At 37.6% G+C, this 7459-nt stretch overlaps 1 long non-coding RNA gene across 2 annotated transcripts in view; it reads left to right on the forward strand.

Moving 5' to 3' along the window:
* Positions 1-7459, forward strand: part of LOC128248392 (uncharacterized) — a 35619-nt gene that overhangs the window by 7722 nt on the left and 20438 nt on the right. Inside the window, exon 3 of one of the 2 annotated variants that reach the window (XR_008264635.1) lies at positions 6872-6914. This is a non-coding gene — a long non-coding RNA (uncharacterized LOC128248392). Of the gene's footprint in view, positions 1-6871; positions 7391-7459 lie in introns of those variants that run through there. The other variant, XR_008264634.1, reaches the window with a different exon arrangement.

Below are 7459 nucleotides of genomic sequence, written 5' to 3' on the forward strand. Positions count from 1 at the left end.
TATATATAATAGATATTATATTTGATGTCATAAAAGGTACATGAGCATATTAGACACACACCTATTTCTCTAGTTCATATTTAGTGTCAGGAACAAAATTAGCTTATGGGAGGATCAATTTTGATTTATTGAAAAATTAGCATATTTAAAAAAAAAAAAAAACACTGAGTTTAATTACTCAGGGATGTCATCCTCATGAAAAAGAAATATTAGAATTAACATATTTGATATAGTGTTAATCCAAAACTTAATCAGAAGTAATTATGCAGCAATGAAATGACAGTATTAGCTCAATTATGAACATTATTATAATTAATTATTTAGTCAAGTATGGGAGACAACTCTAGTAATTGATTTGGTGAGATTAGTTGATGATCAGCAGTGATTGTTTGAGTATTAGCTGTGATAGGATGAAAACTGACCATGTGTGGTCAAGAAGTGTGATTGAGTGAAGGTTACATGTGAATCCCTTTATAACAAACTCATTGTTAGACCAACAGGTTGGGTTGAATAATTGTTATGAGTGGTTGAACACTTGATGTTATCTTTTAAAAGATAACTAAAATTGGTTAAAAGGAGTTATATAATTAAAAAATTTTTTAAACCACTGATTTCAGTTGGTTGCTTGGTTGGGTGATTGATGTTACATTTTGACAGTTAGCTGTGATCAGCTGGGTAAGGTTATGATGAATTTGCTGCCATATGTAGTTAGACTCAGGCAGCCTAATTGGCAGAGTTGTTAGGGTGTTGGATAGATAGCTTCACAGTACCATGGCTTTCACAAATATACCTTTTAACCTTTCTCTCTCACTCCTCTTTCTGAAAGAAATCAACTGTATTCAGTCCTGAACAGAGATAGATTTCTCTGGAATGAAACAACTGGGTGTGGCTGTTTGGATGCTGGGGATTTGGCATAGCTGACTGGATATTGAACTTATTTGGCAACAGTACTTTTTGGCACTGGAGGCAAACATACACCTACACATGCATGTTACACACATACAGATAGATAGGTAGAGAGAGAGAGAGAGAGAGAGAGAGAGAGAGAGAAAGAAAGGGGTGGAAAGAGGGAGGAGAGAGAGATATTACAATTTATTAATTGAACATGATTAATATAAACATTTTTCCTCTCCTCAAACACATAAAAGAGAAATAAGCTCACACACATAAAGAAAGGGAGATAGACAGACAGACAGATAGAATAAGAGAGAGGGGGAGAGAGAGAGGAGGTGAGAGAACAGGAAATGTATGAAACTGTCTGGTGTCAAATAAGTCAGTATAGAATCAACAATGCCAAATAGATGAGGCCAAAACATTTCCTACCCAGACTCTGCTAGGTCTAAAAAATGTCCAAAAACATATTGTTGTCACGATGGCACCTCTGTGACTCCATCAAGAGTGTGTAGGGGTAGGGGTGAGCCATGGCAAAGTAAGGCAAGGCAAAAAAATTTGGCTAGACATAACTGAATAATTCAGGGGTTAACAACTATCAACTAATTAGTCTACTAATGACCTTTAGCAGGAATCATAGAAGTTTAATGGTAGCACAGAAATAAGTTCCATTAAAAAGTCTGTAACTTGCTCCCTCCACCCCCACCCCACAGTTCCTTCAGCAAATGCAGCTAACTGCTCTGTAGAAATATGAGAGAGAGTAGCTTCATGAAAGTTAAATTAGTACAACTTATAAACAAACATGAGGGAAAAGTCTTCATTTGATTTTCAATAATGTAGTTGTATAGTTGCAGAGTAACAAATGTACTGGATAACTTGGTAGAGTGGGAAAGAGAGAGAGAGAGAGAGAATGAGGGAGAAGGAGAGAGAGAAGAAATATCGGAATAAAGGACTTGGAAAGTAGATAAGTTGGTGAATATATGAATATATAAAAAGAAAACAAAACAAGAAATACATCAAAGGATGTTATTATTGTTGTTGAGTTGTTTTTTAGTAAGCTGAACTTAATGAGAGAGAGAGAGAGAGAGAGAAAGACATAGAGACAGACAGACAGACAGAGGGGAGAGAGAGAAATGACATTGGTTTTTTTCCACTGTTGTTCATGGATGCTAAGGCAGACAATAAACAGACATAACTGATAGAGTGCTTTTCATTCACTCATCAACCATCATCACAGTCATTGCCAACATCTACATCTCTATCATTGCTAACACTGCTTGCACACAGTTTTCACCATCACCACCATCATTGCAATCAATAACACCACTGCTAATGCTGTCCTCATCATCACTACCATCATCTCTATCAGTACCACCACTACCAACACACTGTTATCATCACCACCGTCATCTCTCTCAATACAACTACTACCAACAAAGTTTTTGTCAACATCACCATCTTCCCTGCGAATACCACCACTACTAACACAGTCATCATCATCTCTACCATCATATCTATTATTACCACCACTGCCAACTCTTGCCATCACCATCTTCATCCATCTCATTTTCTTGTTATTAGTTTCTGTAGATGTCCTAGCCACCTGCACACTATAACCTATAGTTGTTTAATTCCTACAACCTACAGTCTCCTGTTTACTTCAGTGATTGCCAGTGAACCTCTCCTTGTCTTTTATTGATGTCTGTGTTACAAACATTGCAGGATTGTATGCCACCCATTTTAACAATCAGCTGGGTTTGAGATCTCAAAGGAATCTCTATGTGGTCACTTGATCTTCTAGAAATAGCAGTCAAATCAAACTACAAGCAGTCCTTGATACATTCTATTTGAAAAAGAATAAAATAAAAAGCAAAAGATAGTTGAGATAATTACTGTTGGGTCATCCTTACTTATAAATCTGCTGGATCAGGGTTGTCTTAGAATAATGGAGATTAATGTTACTTCAAATTTTCATTGATTCAGCAAAACTTTAATATATCATTTCATTTCTGAATTTGTTTTGCAACATCTGTATCTTGAAACCAATGTTGTAATACTTTAAGGTGGAGGGGTGGGATCATATTGCCAGTAAATACTCATGCTGGTTGTAGTTCACTTACTTTTATTGGTAACTAATTTGTTATCGTTTTTTTTTTCTTGCACACACTGTTGTTTCTTCAACTCTTTTAACTCTTTTACTTGTTTCAGTCATTTGACTGTGGCCATGCTGGAGCACCGCCTTTTAGTCGAGCAAATCGACCCCAGGACTTATTCTTTGGAAGCCTAGTACTTATTCTATTGGTCTCTTTTTGCCGAACCGCTAAGTTACGGGGATGTAAACACACCAGCATCGGTTGTCAAGCAATGATGGGGGGACAAACACAGACACACAAACACACATACATATATATATATATATACACATATACGACAGGCTTCTTTCAGTTTCCGTCTACTAAATCCACTCACAAGGCTTTGGTCGGCCCGAGGCTATAGTAGAAGACACTTGCCCAAGGTGCCATGCAGTGGGACTGAACCCAGAACCATGTGGTTGGTAGGCAAGCTACTTACCACACAGCCACTCCTGCACCTGTTGATAATTTATTTGCAAAAGGCAGGGTGATAATGGCAAGACAGGAACATTTTTCATCATAGGTCTGCACCTTCATAAGAAATTTGCGTTTAAAGTCTGTAGCACACCTTGATGCCTCTTCTAGTGCATCAGTGCGTCATTTGAGAAGCGCTAAAAGAGGAAGAATGCATTTGATGATGTAATCCCAGATACACTATGTCCGATGAAAAGCATGTTACATTGTTATGACTAGAACCTCTTTGATAATAGGTCTGCTAGTCCAGGGCTTATAAAAGAGGGATTGAATGGTAACAACAACAACAATAACAATATTAGCAACATCAATAACTTTTCTACTATGGGTACAAGGCCTGAAATTTTGCAGGAGGGGGCTAGTTGATTACATCAACCCCAGTATTTAACTGATACTTATTTAACTGACCCTGAAAGGATGAAAGGCAAAGTTGACGTTGGCAGAATTTGAACTCAGAATGTAAAGTCAAAGAAATGCTGCTAAGCATTTTGTCCAGCTTGCAAATGATTCTTCCAGCAAATGATTCTACCAGCTTGCTGCCTTCTTAGCAACATTAATCATGGTTCCAAATTTTAGCAGAAGGCCGGCAAGTTTTTGGGAAGTGAGTAAGCCAATTATGTTGACCCCAGTGCTCAGCAGGTATTTACTCTCTATCAATCTCGAAAGGATGAAAAAGCAAAGTTGACCTTGGCAGAATTTGAACACAAAAAGTAAAGATGGATGAAATGCTGCTAAGCATTTCGCCCAGTGTGCTAACGATTCTGCTAGCTCATTACCTTCTTAGCATCATTAATAACAGTTAAAAACAGGAGCCAATGAGGTTAGTTTGTATGTAGTCACTCAGTCTGCTATATTAAGGCTGAGCAACAACAACAACAATTTCCTTTCATCCCGTCTGTGAACTACAGAGTTATAACATTCACAAAACAAATTAAATAATCCCCACCTTGCCCTAACTCATCCTTGGTTTCATAGCTTATCATTCCTTCATTAGTAAACAATTTGGTTTTTGCCTATACATGAATCAACCATTCACATGACATGGCTTATACCATCCTTGGCAGCAACACTTCCTCATACACAACACATCCATACACACAGAAGTCAATGAGGGAGCGTTTATAAGGTCATTTGATCGGCAAGAAATAGCAGCCAAAACGTCCTCAAATCACACTCTACCTTCTTATCAATCATGTGTGTGTGTGTGTGTATACATATATCTAGAAAAGGAAGGACTCATCCTCTAATATGGATCTCAACACATGCTTGAACTAAAATGGGATGGTCATGACTGGAATGCCTTTGATTGTAGGTCTGCTCCACCAGGAATGACCTTCAATGACCAAAAACTACAACAGTATATACACACACACACACCTTCATACATACATGCACACACACACACACACACACACACATACATACATACATACATACATACATACATACATACATACATACATGTATATATACATAGGTAATTACATATATAGATACATGCATTTATATATCAACCAAAACTCTTTGATGTCCAATTGTTTTTTCAACTAAACTAGCCTTTCTCTTGTGTCAGAAGTTTTGTTAAAAATCAAATGACCATCGGTCAATAAATAACCCATTAACTAAATGAACTTATTAACATTTTGTTGACCAATCAGTTAGATGTCGATGCTTTCACTAATATAGTATAGTATTGATTGATGGGAAGCTGGGCTATATTTGTACACAGATCAATAGAAGCCAAACAAAGTAAAGTAATCTATAGGGAACTGTAGGTGGACCAATTACTCTTCTTCTTTTTTTAATTGGTGCCTTGTACTGCAATATATGTGGCACTGCATTGTCATACAACCTTCCTCTCCTTCCATTGCATCCCTTCATCATGTCTGGCTGGCAGTACTGGTTATACCCTGCATGAAAAATTTAGTGCAAAATAGTTGGATTCTTTTGACAGGCAATAGACATATTGTCGCCGTCATTGTCATCACAGTTGCCACCACCACTGTCATCATCACCACCACCACCGTCATCATCATCACCACCACCACCACCACTACCACCACCACCACCACTACTGCCATTTATTGTCCACTTTTCTATGTTTGTGCGGGTTGGATGGAGTTTATTGAGACAGATTTTCTACAGCTGGATGCTCTTCCTGTCACCAACTCTCACCTGTTTCTGATATTTCCCAAGATACTGGAAATGGACAACACTGCTTGTATGACAGCAATAATCATTTCTAACTCTTACACAATGTGAAGATAAGGAAATGTGGACCATGATGATTTATCTCAAGATGTAATGTATGATGTAGAGATGACATAGCTAGTCCCTCATGCTGCAGTGTATGAGGTATGGAGATGAATCATCTATTACACGTACACACACGTATTTTGAATAAAATGACATATGGAAACATAAGTCAAAATGCATGTCAGTTTGTCTTTCAAATATGACGATGACCAAGCAACTACTAAATAAATAAATAAAAAAAAGAAGAAACTAGGAAAGAAATAAAGAAGAAAACAGAAGATGCCTAAAACTATCATGTTCACCCACTGGGGATAATGAAGATAATGACCTCAACTGAACAATACCCCCAAAAGAGGACGTTCCCATGCTGGAAACGAGAGAATCATAATTGTTCTCACCACCACGATAGCTTCCTTGTGCCTAAAGCTTCAGAATTGGTAGTATTTCATTGCTGCAAATGTGTGATACCACAATGGCAGCAATGAAAGATCTGCCATCCATGATTCCAAGATCATCAGTCATCAGTAACCAATGAAAACCATGACTAACTAAGCACCTCAACAAAGGATGCAATCGCATAGTGATGGTGGTGGTGATGTTGGAAAATCACAAGTGCCTCCTTCTTCCACTAATCTACTTCTTGCATGTGCCTGAAAATATGGAAGAGGCAGTATTTCAATGATGCAGAGGCATAGAATTCCTCAGCTCAGTAACCAAACTATTCTACCCTTATTTAGCAAAACAAGGAGGGCTGTTGATTGTATGCTATGCAGTCTTACTTGCTAGAGCCATACAAGGTTTTTTTTTCTTCTTAAAGTGAGAAAGAGCTGTGTGCACCATTAGACTCACACTCTTGTTCTCACAGAATCAAGAGGCACATATTAAAATCAACATACATGTTTAATACATTCACATGGTTATGAGTTCAGTCCTGCAGCATGGTACCTTGGACAAGCGTCTTCTATTATAGCCCCGATTGTGAAATATCATATCTTTGTTGCTCTTTCAAATTAAACTTTTTCATTGTTGAAGTTTATAAAACTGAAGTCTAAAATTTCATAATTGATTATTGACATGTGCTGTTTCATTATTTTTTAATCACATTTTCTTTTTTTCAGATAAAGTTAACATAAAGTTCACAGGCACAGGAGTGACTGTGTGGTAAGTAGCTTGCTTACCAACCACATGGCTTTGGGTTCAGTCCCACTGTGTAGCACCTTTGGCAAGTGTCTTCTGCTATAGCCTCCGGCCAACCAAAGCCTTATGAGTGGATTTGGTAGATGTAAACTGAAAAAAGCCCATCATATATATATGTGTGTGTGTGTGTGTTTGTACCCCCACCATCACTTAACGACCAATGTTGGTGTATTTACGTACCCGTAACCTAGCGGTTTGGCAAAAGAGACCAATAGAATAAGCACTAGGCTTACAAAGAATAAGTCTTGGGGTCGATTTGTTCAACTAAAGGTGGTGCTCCAGCATGGCTGCAGTCAAATGACTTAAACAAATATATGAATAAAAGAACATCAAAATGGCATCTATGGAATGAAAGCACAATATGTTTTGTGGTTTCATAGAACTAAATCGACAATTACAGTTCAACAAAATTTTGAGGGTCTATTAATTCTTCATCAGTAATCAACCAGAATGGTAATACTCAGTTTGTGCAAAACTGAGTATTACCGTTCTGGTTGATAACTGATGAA

This window comes from Octopus bimaculoides, chromosome 7, assembly GCF_001194135.2.
Source record: "Octopus bimaculoides isolate UCB-OBI-ISO-001 chromosome 7, ASM119413v2, whole genome shotgun sequence".
Classification (NCBI taxonomy): Eukaryota; Metazoa; Mollusca; class Cephalopoda; order Octopoda; family Octopodidae; genus Octopus; species Octopus bimaculoides.